The sequence below is a fragment of the Eptesicus fuscus genome, chromosome 11 (assembly GCF_027574615.1).
Source record: "Eptesicus fuscus isolate TK198812 chromosome 11, DD_ASM_mEF_20220401, whole genome shotgun sequence".
Lineage (NCBI taxonomy): Eukaryota > Metazoa > Chordata > Mammalia > Chiroptera > Vespertilionidae > Eptesicus > Eptesicus fuscus.
In genome coordinates this window covers 38,124,114-38,137,139 of record NC_072483.1, presented here as the reverse complement: position 1 = coordinate 38,137,139, position 13,026 = coordinate 38,124,114, and the positions used below count along the sequence as shown (strand labels likewise).

At 46.7% G+C, this 13,026-nt stretch overlaps 1 protein-coding gene across 1 annotated transcript in view; it reads right to left on the bottom strand.

The window, feature by feature from the left end:
• Positions 1-12,722, bottom strand: part of TANC1 (tetratricopeptide repeat, ankyrin repeat and coiled-coil containing 1) — a 184,126-nt gene extending 171,404 nt beyond the window's left edge. The window contains exon 1 of the mRNA XM_054722812.1: positions 12,636-12,722. The gene's annotated coding sequence lies outside the window, so the exon portion shown is untranslated. The remainder of the gene's footprint in view (positions 1-12,635) is intronic.
• Positions 12,723-13,026: the final 304 nt, after the last annotated feature.

Genomic DNA, 13,026 nt, shown 5'->3' with positions numbered 1-13,026 from the left:
CTGCATATGCAAATTAACCTGCCATTTTTTGTTGGGTTAATTTGCATACTCACTCCTGATTGGCTTGTGGGCATCATGAAGGTATGGTCCATTTGCATCTTACTCTTTTATTAGTGTAGATTTGGGAAGGATCATTCAGATGCTAATGCAGGAGGCAAAATTTGGGATATCAACCACTATCCTCTAACTAGTGTTTGTTTACATATCAGGTAAGATGAAGAGTTTTACATCCTATCTAATAATAGACAAATATGCAAATTGACCAAATTGACCTCCGACACACCCACAAGCCACGCCCACAAGCCAAGCCCACCTCCAATCAGAGCGAGTATGCAAATTAACCCAAACCAAGATGGCTACAGCCACAGAGAGCAAGGTTTCCTGGGTAACAGAGGAAGCCAAGCTTTCCGCCTGCCCTGGCCAGGCCTAAGCCTCCACTCAAGCTACAAAGTTTCAATTATAGAAGGTAAACAAATTCAAACAAATGGTGGCAGAATGGAGCTTGAGAGAGCAGGCCAGGGTTGCCACCGGCAACAGGAGAAGCAAAGCTTTCTGCACACCCTGGCCGGGCCCACCCGCTTAAGGCAACAAAGTTTCAACTATAACCCCAACACAAATGGCTGCCGGCCTCGGAGGGAGCCCCAAGCTTGGCTCTGCTCCAGGCTACAAAGTTTCAATTGTAGAAAGAAAATAAATTCCAGATACCAGGGCCTCTGCTTGCGTTGCCAGGGGGCGTGGCCAGCCTGCAAACCACCACAGGCCCCTCACTCAGGCCGCCCCACACCCCAAGGGAACCCCCACCTGATCCCAGACGCCCTTCAGGGCAAACCAGCTGGCCCCCATCCATGCACCAGGCCTCTATCCTATCTAATAAGAGAGTAATATGCAGATTGATCATCACTGCAACACACAATATCACTGCCCCCATGTGGTCAAAGATCCTGCCCCATGTGGACACAAGATGGCCACCACAAGATGGCCAGCAGGGGAGGGCAGTTGGGAGGCACCCAGCCTGCAAGGGAGGGCAGTTGGAGGTGATCAACCCTGCAGGAGAGGGCAGTTAGGGGTGACCAGGCCAGCAGAGGAGGGAAGTTGGGGGCAAACAGGCTGGCAGCAGAGTGGTTAGGGGGTGATCAGGCTGGTAGGTAGAAGCGGTTAGGGGCAATCAGGCAGGCAGGCAGGCAAGCAGTTGGGAGCCAGCAGTCCTGGATTGTGAGAGGGATGTCCGGCTGCCCGTTTAGGCCCGATCCCACCGGGATCGGGCCTAAACGGGCAGCCGGACATCCCTTGAGGGGTCCCATATTGGCGAGGGTACAGGCTGGGCTGAGGGACAACCCCCCTCCGTGCACGAATTTCGTGCACCGGGCCTCTAGTACATATATAATCTCATTTTATCCTCAAAATATCATCTATAAAATACTCTTTTCTTTTCATAAATAAGAAAAGTTTAGAGATATTGACAACTCTCCCAAGGTCACACAATGAATAAAGGAGGAGCTGGGACTTGAACCCCAGGCAAGCCACTTGATGAATCTGGGGGAGAGGGAACAGAGAGATGACCAGGAGAGCACAGAATACTAGCCTCAAAGCCAAGGTGGCTTTTGCATGGAGGTGACAGTGTAGTTGTTATGGATCCAGACAAGGAAAACCGAGAGAAAGCCAACGTCAACTCTGGGCCTTGGGAGCCATAAGGCCAAAAGCTCATGGAGAGCCACCTACGGTTTGAAGATGAACCCCAGTCTTTGAATGTTGTCCCATCCTCTCCCACACAGCTCTGTGGAGGGCATGATGAGGGTCACAGGGTGCTCCTCAGAGTCAAGTTTACAACAACTGGAGACCCGTGTCCCAACCTTCATTATGGCTCTGAGCTCCATAACCACCACACTTGATGATATGCTCTTCTTTTTCCCTTCTCCTTCCTGTTGAATTTTCTGCTTGTATCATACAATAGAGCTCTGATTTCTAACTCACACTGACCACTTTCTTGCTGTGTAACAATTATAAATCCCCAAATGGAGGTAGGAGGAGGCTTTATTTAAAAAAAAAAAAAAATGGCTTTGGGCAAGCGGCTTTGCCTTCCACAGACGCTTCTAATGGGAACACTGCTCCCTTTGCTGCTTGACTGGACAATTTCAGATCTCTTCCCCTGCAGGTGTTATATTTTAAGGAAGAAACTTTATTTCTTGCTCATAAAACCACTGTAATTACAGGAGCAGGTAAACCACCACAGTTGAAAAAGAGCCCCTGGAGGAATCTATGGCCCAGCGAGAGGCCTTTCGACTGAAAGGAGAAGAGACCTTGAGGACATGTCAGAAAGTCCATTTTTCAAAAAGTGTTAAAAACCACTCGGTCAATCAATGTCAGCTGAATGAAGTCTGGTATTATAAATCTAAAGAAATTAAATTTTTTAAATTGCACTGCATCTGGCCTCAAAGTGAAAAAGGTCAGATGACTTCAAAGATGCCCGGTGAAAGGCAGCTATTCATTACTGACAGATCTCCTCCTTATGTAGCTGACAGAAGGATCTTTCACTTAAAGCCCAAATACAAGACATCAAACCCCTCCTCCACTGCTGTCAGTGATTCCCCACGATGCTCTGAACAGGTTACAGCCTCCCCAGGCCCTGATTTCATTAGGATGGGAGTTCTCCATACCCATGTGGGCTTTTTGTTGTTTCTTAACTCCCCAGGTGATTCTAATGTGTGGCCACCATCACTTAACTTACTACTTACTAACTATATTCCAGGCCCTACTCTAAGCATTATATGTATACTAGAGGCCCGATGCACAAAATTTGTGCACTGGGGTGGGGGGTGTCCCTCAGCCCAGCCTTCACCCTCTCCAATCTGAGACCCCTCGGGGGATGTCCGACTGCAAGTTTAGGCCCGATCCCTGGGCCTAAAACTTGCAGTCGGACATCCCTCTCGCAATCCGGGATGGCTGGCTTGCAATCTGGGACGGCTCGCAATCTGAGATGGCCCGCCTGCCAGCCTGATCACCCCTAACCACTCCCCTGACAGCTTGATCAATGCCTAACTGCTCCTCTGCTGGCCCAATTGCCCCCAACTGCCCACCCCTGCCAGCCTGATCGTCCTTAACTGCCCTCCCCTGCCTGGTAACCCCCAACTGCCCTCCCCTACAGGCCTGATCGCCCCCAACTGCCCTTCCCTGCAGGCCCGGTCGCCCCTAACTGTCCTCCCCTGCTGGCCTGGTTGCCCCTAACTGCCATCCCCTGCAGGCCTGGTCCCCCCCAACTGCCCTCCCCTGCTGGCCTGGTCGCCCCTAACTGCTCTCCCCTGCTGGCCTGATCACCCACAACTACCCTCCCCTGCCAGCCATCTTGTGGCAGCCATCTTTGACCACATGGGGGTGGCCATCTTGTGCGAGGGTGTGAGGGTCAATTTGCATATTACCTCTTTATTATATAGGATACTAGTAGCCCTGCGCATGAATCCGTGCGCCAGTAGCTCTCTGCCGCCGTCCTGTAGCTCCTCCCCTCCCCTCCGCTCCTCCCCTCCCCTTCCCTCCTTCCCTCATAGCTTGCTGCCCTGCCCCCTCCTGTAGCTTTTCACTGCCCGCTTGTAGTTTGCTACCCCACCCTCCTGCAGATCCGTGATCTGGGCGTTAGGCGGTTGGTCGTTAGGCCTCAAGGCGCAACAGATAATTAGCATATTCCTCTCTTTTTTTTTTATAATTTTTAAAATATATTTTATTGATTTTTTACAGAGAGGAAGGGAGAGGGATAGAAAGCTAGAAACATCGATGAGAGAGAAACATCGACCAGCTGCCTCCTGCACGCCCCCTACCGGGGATGTGCCCGCAACCAATGCATATGCCCTTGACCGGAATCGAACCTGGGACCTTTCAGTCCACAGACTGATGCTCTATCCACAGAGCCAAACCGGTTTTGGCAGCATATTCCTCTCTTATTATATAGGATAGTCATTTAATCCTCACACGCACCCTCTGCAGAAGGTACAGTACTATAAATACCTCCATTCTACAAAGTCACAGAGGGGCTAGTGACATGCCCAGGGTCACACAGCACAGCTCATAGGGGCAGAGCCCGGGGTGCCCATCTAGGCAGTCTGGCTCCAGAGCCTAACCATGCAAACCCTATCTCATGCCTCCTTTTTTTGTGGGCGGGGGGGGGGGGGGGGATAAAAATGAAAGAGACTAGCTCCTAGGGTCCTGGTAAGGTGATCATAGACAAAATCTCCATGCAGGGGGAAAAAATCATATTTGGCGACACATACACTATCCCCGAACAGCATCCCATGCCTCAAATCTATCTTTAAAAAGAGAATTTACCTCTATTGAGAAACACCTGCTGTTCAGTTTCTTAAGTTCTTCTAGGCATACAACTTATCAGAGTTCTTTCAAACTACATAGCTGTCAGTACGTGGCCTGGAGGCACCATTCAACAAAATACATTCTAGAATAAGCAAGCCCTTCCTGAGCCCAGGGCCAGAACACTGGGAGGTGAGCCATACTGCCCATGGGGAAGATCATTTGGGGCAGAGACCTTTGTCTCGAATGAGCAATGCTTCCCCTAATCCTAACACTTACCCAGAAGGTAGAAACTATGCTATTCAAGAGGAGTTCAAAAACTGCCCTCTGCTGCCCGATTCTTACTGAATGAATTGCATGAAGCTTGTTAAAAGGTGATGGGATGGGGCAAGGAATGGCCTGGTGCCCAAACTTTCTTTCTCTGGGCAGTTTTACACAATCAATATCATAAAGTTTTTATCTTAGACATCAAATTTTACATATAAATTAGGGTATGCCTACTGTGAAGAGCTGAATCAAATTTATACAAGCCACACAGCATCCTCTCTTCACATAACTAAAGCAAGTAACACACACATCACTGTACTTTTATCCGAAGTTTGTAAGGGAAACAATTCCCGGCCATACACATTTGGTGGCAGTAAGCAGTGTTAAAGGGGACGGCCACCAGGGCCCGTGAGAAAGGTCGCATGGGAATGAACAATGGCTTTATTTTTTCATTTACTCTAATAGCCCCAAAGTGGGGAATACCAGAGCTCCAGATGATAAAAGTCAAAGACAAGTTATGCCAGGAAACAAAAGCTAAGTATGCTAAGACTTTATTTTTTAATGTTAACAAACCCAGTCTCAAAGCATGATGACAAAGATACAAGGGCGCTATCCAAGGCAAGAGTTTGCAATCTTTTAAGTGCCATGAACTGCTTCAGCAACCTAGACCCTCTAGTCAGAATGCTTAGAAATGATTTTGACATTAAAAATATGAATACAAAAAAAAATCAATTATATTGAAACACAGATATCAAAATACTATTTAAAAAGCAAATCTGTGATAATAGTAACGTGTGCTTCTTAATGCACAAAATACAAGATGCAGCTGCAGGTCTAATAGCTACTGTAATTTTCTAGGCAGTGATAGGCATAAGTAATAGCTTAAACCACCTCCAATAATATGATACAAAAATCTCATTTGTGTGTGCCAAAGCCACAGGTGCTACTGATAGTACATGGTTTGCTGCCCACTTTCAGGATTGAAGCAAAGGCCACATTTTGGTGAGAGGTTAGTGAAAATGAAGATGTAAAATCTTTTCCACCCATCCAAATTCACATCCATCCAATGAAGTCCATCAATGGTCCCCAGGGGGAGGGCCCCTGACCCAGAGAATCAGAGTCAGACTCCCTGGAACAATTACTCAGACTTGCCAAGAGCTCGGCTAATAACTCATGCTTCTAAAGAAACAGTAGCTCAGTTTTATCCCCTTCATGGAACCACTGACATTCAGAGCACTAAACAGTAATCTACTGATTGGCAAACATTAGCAGGATTGAGTATTCCACATATGCACCACTCCTAGCAAGCCAATGTCAAGCCTTATGATTAGTTTTCAGAGTAGTCTGTAAAAGCTCTATTTAACCAGAAAGTCCATCATCGCCAATTACAAACTCACCAACAGTAATGAGCCTGGTATTGAAGGAGAAAGACCTGTGGAAATTTACAGGGAGACAATATACAAAAACAGGAAAGCCAGGTTAAATATTTGGGACAGGTATACTTTATATTGGTTTTGCTGCTTTCTTGGATGCTCTACTTATCTATTTTAAAAACATTTAAGATCGAGCAATTACTTGGATCAGACTTTCCTAACGAGGGTGGTACCCAAGGCTTGGCCTCTCCCACCCCCTACTGCCTCTGGTACAGTCAGGCCGTTTCCCAGCTGCCTGCCCTAAATCCGGGGATGCCCTGATTTATAAATATAATTCAGAGTCCAAAATACATGAACTTACGTTGGGCTATTGCCAATTTCCCATGGATCCTGGGTAACCGAGACGGGTTTTGTTTTCATGGTTAGGGCCTACAACAACAGCTGCAAGAGCGTTAAGACTTTTTCTAGACTCATAAAATGACCTAAGTCTGGCTCATTGTCTCAGCTGTGGCATCAGCCAAACTTCCCAGAAAGACGCGAGCCTTGTGTGGTTCTAGAAAAGCTGGGAAGGTCGCTCGGCACTCACCTGAAGGCATCTAAGCCTGGCCCAGCAGCCAAAAGCACTTCTGCTAAATGTTCAATTACAGGCTAATTCCTAGGCATTGGGTTACAGATGTTATTTTTTTCAGGAGTCCCATAGAATTTTAATCAAACCTATGACATTCAAGCTTTACACCAGAAGTGATGTGACAGGCCATGTACGAACATCAGATGTCTGTTCTGTAGAACCCAGTGAAAGGCTCAATTAAAGTCCTTAGTAAGTCTGCAGTGAAACCTTTGATCATGGACTCTGTCACCACTTCCCTTAACACATACAGACGGCATGAGACACGGCTCAGCCCTGAGGAACAGAATGGGCATTGTGAAGCGGCACAGAAACCTCACGTGCACGGACAAGTGCACACAGGCCACTTTTCTTCCAGGTTGGGGGTGGGGTGGCGGAGTGGTGAGTTTCAGAAGCTGCAGTCTCCAAACGGAGAAGGGTCCTTGTACACATACATGCAGCACAGCTACCAAGTTACTTCCTAAATATGAGTGTGTGGTCCAAATGCCTCTGTTTAAGGGGGGGGGAAACCCAATTAAAACCCAGTGGAAAATAGGAACACATGTTTCTTGAATGCCTTTGAATCAGAAACAAAGGATGTGAAGTTGTTCGAGATCTAATGAAGATGTCGCACAGATGTACTGTTTTCGTGGTCTCAGTGTAACATCTTTCTAGTACAACAGGATTAAGTTAGTCTGCATCAAAGCTGGATATAAAATACAATTTTTTAAAGATCTGGTCCTTGTTTTTTTGCACTCAAACTTCCCAAGCCAACTCCTTTCTGCCTTCTCACAAACCTAAGAAGCCCGTATTGCAATGGACTAATAATTCATTGAAAACCTCAAAGACATTTCATTTCCAACTCAGAGTTATATTATGACTTCTGAAAATTAACTCCTCTTAACACTGTAAATCTGCTACAAATCGAAGGCCTAAATTTACTCCACCAGTCCAACAAACCACCATGAAAGTACCAATAGACGACCCTGCGGCAGGCACTGCCAAGTTTTCCCCTATGAGGCAGCTTGTTTAGTCCTCACAACAAGAAGCGGGTAGGAACTATAGTTGTCCTCACTGACAGAGGCCAAGAAATTGAGACTCGGAGAAACCCAGCAGCAGCCTGCCCTGACCACTGCACTCCACTTCCTCTCTTGGAGAAAGACACTAGAACTGCCCCCTGGGCACACTGACCTTGGCTCCCAAGATGAAATGATGTGTAAGACCAGCTTCTGCTGCGCAAGCATGGGGCCTAAGGACAGCATCATGACAAAACTCCAACATTATTGTGATCATTTGGTTTTACTTAAAACTGTATCACCATGTATTCCTAACATTTATTCCTAGCCTTCTGACAGAGAAACTGGGTGCCATAAGCTCAAATACCCAATTCCAAACCAACTGATCTTGGCTCTCTTTTCTCTCTACCGCTTTCCTTGAAAAAAAAATCTTAAAACCATGTTTTCAACTGCCAGCTCTATGAGGCAGCTCAAAGATCTGCTTCCCCATGGTTTTACCTGTGCTACCTTGACAGCACTTATTCCCAGCTGGCTGGCATCAATCCCAGCAACACAAACTCAACATGTCCAAAACTAAGCTCATCTTCCTCTTCCCCCAACCTCCAAAACCCACTCACCAGCCTGTGTCCCACCAGACCCAAGGCCTCTATATCCTCACGGCCTCCGTCCTTGTCTGATAAACGTCAATCGAGTTACTAAATCCATCACCAAATCCATCTCCTCTCCACCCCCTCCCACCATCCTGGGGAGGCCCTCACTACCCCACGGGACCGCTCCAAAGCCTGCAGCCTGGTTTCTCTAACTTCAGCCCAGATACGGTGCATCCGAGTCATCTGTAGGGCTTGTTAAGTGTCTCTGAGTTTCAGGTGGAGACTTTATATTTCTCACAAGTCCCAGCTGATGATGATGATGCCGCCCCTCAGGGTCCCCGCTCCTGCTTCAGACCCTCCTCCCTCCCTTCGCATCGCAGGGAGTTCTTCCGGAATCCTGTCTTTAGAGGCTGGCTTATGCCTTTTAACATCTGAGAGTGTAGGCCTGCGATAACTAAATGTGGGCAGTAAAAGCTACTCCTCACCAAGGACCTGCCATCATCAGGTACATTATCTCTGTCACTTTGCAGTTAAAACAACCCTATGAAATACACATTACCCCAAATCTTATAGGGTAATTCTGTAAAAAAAAATAAAAATAAAAATCAAGACGCAGAATGGTTAAGTGATTTCTAAATCCCACCATGACAATTTGGTTTTGTGTATTCATTAAAGGGGACCCTCTCCTCAGACAAACTTTGTTACCACAATAGGATGGAAGGGGAGAACTAGGAAGGAAAGCCAACAGCGTTTTCTTCTCAGGATGGACACAAGGAGCGACCTCTGAGGAAACAAAACACAGAATGCTCGGGGCCACCTTTCTGAGAGGCGCACCTGAATGGGCCAATTACTGACTTCCACAATGAAAAAGAACTTCTCAAAGATATCCCCGAATTTTAAGGCGCTTTCCCTTGTGCCATCCCTTCTGATTCTCGTAAAAAATCCCTCTGAGGACACGGCAGCATGATCCCACCATCCTAATCTCAAACAGCACAGCTAACACTCAGCTAACAGAACCAGGGATGGAACCCAGATGAAGACACGGATCATGGCTTTGCCATTAAGAGTCTTATTGTTAGCACCTCCTATGTGAGAAGAAAAATATAGTGTGACACACTACCAATATGAATAAATCTCAGTTCCTGCCCTCAACAGAGTCAACCTACTCACCTGTCTAAAACAACACAGTTCCTGATGGAGAAGGCTTTGGAGTCAGGCAGACCAGCCCATAGGTTTAAAATCCCAAAATCCTAACTCCACTGTGCTTTACATGCCCATGTAACGTTACATGCCCTGGGCTATAACTTAATCTCTGTGAAACTTAGATTCCTCATTTATAACAGAGATGATATACCACAGAATCATTGTGAAAATTAGAGATAAACTCGTGAGAAGTACCTGGGACTATGCTTAGCATGAAATATATACTACATAGTCAAAATTGTCTCATGTTACTAGAGCTGCTGATATAGGCCCAAGTACAACCTCTAAAGCCCATGATAATAAAATGTCAGTGGAATGGCCTTTCCCCCTCTTGTTTAGAACATTAAAATGATAGGCCTGAATGGCCAATTAAAATATGGGGCTGTCTGGGGGAGGGTGAAGGATGAGTCACACTTCTGGCTTGAATATAGTGCCAGTGACCAAAGTGGGAAAGCAGACAGAAGCAAGGGGGTGAGGGACTTGGAGGGGGGGCCGGGGGTTAGAGGGTCAGGAGGCAGGCAATAATTAGAAGATAAATTAGTTCAGTTTGGATATCACAAGTTAAGAGAACATATGAGTCATCCAAGTAGAAATGCCTAAAAGACTGCTTGAGATGAGGGTGAACCAGAGAGAGACTTGAGGGCCATTAACCTGTGGGTGGTAGTTGAAGTCATGGGAGCCCTGAGGTCCCCCAAAGAGGCTGAGCAGACTAAAGAAAACCACCAAGGATGAAAGCCCAGGAAACGGGAATATTTAAAGGCAGACACAGCAGGACCTCGGAAGAAATGAAAGGAAAAGAAAAGCAGTCAAGAATGGTGCACAGGAACCCAGAGGAGAAAGTTGCAAATGAGGAGTGCTACAGAAAAGTCATGTTAAGAGTCCTATCAGAGGCCAACTGCGACCTTCACAAGAGCAGTTTCCATGACGTTGCGGCCATGGAAACCAGATGATGGGTCTTCTGTAAGGTCCCTCCCCAACGGCAAAATTCTGTGATTTCAAAATAGAAACTCCCCATTTTCCATTAAACCCATCATATTATTAAAACCTCACCCAAGAATGGGTTGTAAGATTTTCTTTCATAGAAAGGGACCTAGTTAAAAACCACAAAAACCATTTAAAATTATCTTTCCTAGTAAGCTCCTACCTACTTAAAGTTGGTCCCAGGGAAGGAGAAAATAAAAATTAGCTAATTCTCTGCCACCCAAAAAAACCTGGAGAAGAAAAAAAAAAAAGTATAACTTACTAAATAAATGTGCTGTCTAAAAAAATCTCTAAGGGCAATACACTTAAATTGCTATTTCAATGTTACTTTCAGAACTGTATTACCACAGGTCAAAAGGCTTTGGCTTCAGTATGCAAATCTATGCATGCTTTAGTAAAATTCCATGCGAGCAGAGTCCCACCTGGATTTCTAAATAAACCTAAGCTCTTGTTAAATATAGTAAATTGTTCTTCAATGTCCTTGTATACTTACAACCGTAGAAAGTGTTGTCACAGGCAATTTTAAATTAAAGTTATAAAATGGTTCTGCGATGCAAATTATGGCACAACAAGGGAATGTTTGGGTTGGCAGTATAAACTGGTGAAACTAGTTAGGAGAGTTCAAAAATAATTCCCCCTCAAACATCTGCTCAGGCTAAGAAAGAGGTTTTTGTTTTGTGGTGTTTTTTTTTTAATCTATTCCACATACAAATATTTTTCAAGTAGTTACACACATCATCTTTTGAGGAGCTTTAAAAAGAAACAAACCTACCCAGCAAGGACTCCCTCTCCACGCCTGAAACTCCAACCTGGCACACCTGGGCGCGTCTCAGTATCCCCCGTTCTAAAGCTTCAGGGGATATTCCGATATGTACGCCCCTGCCAGGCTCCTGTTGAGAAGCTTTGCCTTTAGAAGGACCACCCCCAAAGTTTTGGGGAGCAGTGTGGCTGCTCTGTTCTTCATGGATGAACAGGGCATGGCAGGAGGGGTGAGTGCAGAATAGGAAATCCTGCTAGCAAGCCACACCAGACAGATGGCAGAGTGCACCTGCGTATCACATGGGCGTCTCAAGAATTCAGAGGTTTGGAAGCAGCTTTAACCTTGACCCCCACCTCCTGCGGAGGAGCATTTCCAACACGCACAGAGAAAGGACCAGTGAGGTTTTCAGCCGCCCCGTCAACCATTCTGTCCTCGGATTCCCACCCCACTGCCTGGACTGCAAGCAGCTGAGCATACAGGAGGACGGTCCTCCAAGCTGTGCTCACTTAAGATGGGGCTGGAGACTGCGCTCAGCCAATTCTCTCTCTTCGTAGGGGAAGGAGGAAATAGTTGAGCCCCACTACATGCTACACACTGGAGATAGGGAATGCAAATAAAAGACGAACACAACAAAAATGACCCACCAGGAACCTCCAGTCTGACTAGACCCCCTGAAATAGGTACTTCTTTTTCGCAACATAGAGGTAGGGCTGCGGTACAGGAAAACCACAGGCAGAAGGCCAGCACCGGCCCTGACGTCCTAACGCCACACAAACCGAAAATCCTCCCTGAAACCTGGGGGAAGGGGACCCCACAGCTCGGAATGAGTTACAAGACGGCCTGCAGAACAGGTGGGAGACAGAGCCTGCGCCCGCTGTAACTGGTGAGGCCCTGAAAAGCCAACCGGGGGAGAGCAGGAAGGTAAGGAGGGTTGTAAATGTCCCCCCGTTTGTGTCCCGGGAGCTAAGGAGGGGCTTGTAATTAAACTTCACAGAGTTCCTCGTGGGGAACGGGGAACGGGAGAATGAGAATGATAAAAAACAGACAGCCAGTCTGACAGTATTAAAAATCTGAACAGCATTGATCAGTTGTGCTTCTCTGAATGCCAACTGTAAGCCAAAGATACTAATCATTCACTCAACACACATTACATGTTTTCGGTGGGAAAGGACTGTGCTAGACACTATAAAGCAGGCATCCTCAAACTACAGCCCGCGGGCCACATGCGGGTGTTTTTTGCCGTTTTGTTTTTTTACTTCAAAATAAGATATGTGCAGTGTGCATAGGAATTTGTTCATAGTTTTTTTTTTAAACTATAGTCCGGCCCTCCAACGGTCTGAGGGACAGTGAACTGGCCCCCTGTTTAAATAGTTTGAGGACCCCTGCTATAAAGAGACCAAAAAGCCCTGAAATGGGCACAACCAAGTAAAATTAGAAAGGTCTTAAAAGAATGAACTGAAGCATCCCTATCATCAAAAGGACTTTAACATAGTACCTCAGACGCTGTGTTTAAATTACCCTTAAATTCGTATGAATAAAAACCAGATTTACCTTCAAAACGCTCCCAGTTTACCTTGGAAAGGCTGGTCTGTCGGTGCAGGCCGCACTCGCCTCGCCTCACCCCGGGCTCCGCTGGCTCGCAACAGAGAGGCGCTGTCTCCTTGGGGCGCCGGCCAAGTTCCTCCGGACAAGCCGGCCACAGAAAGCTGGGGAACTGGGAAAAAGAAAACCTGTCAGCACACTCACCCTGGGAGACACGCAGCACAGAGTGTGTAACACCAGTTACAACCTCCTGCAAGTCCCCTCGACGCCACGGTGGAGAGGAAAGAGATAGCAGCTTATCCACGGACTGTTCACCAAGGGAACGGCAGGGCGACGGGCCGGCAAACCTGAGAAAACTTCTGAAACCTTCTGTTCAAGGTGACCGGGGCCTTCACTGAAA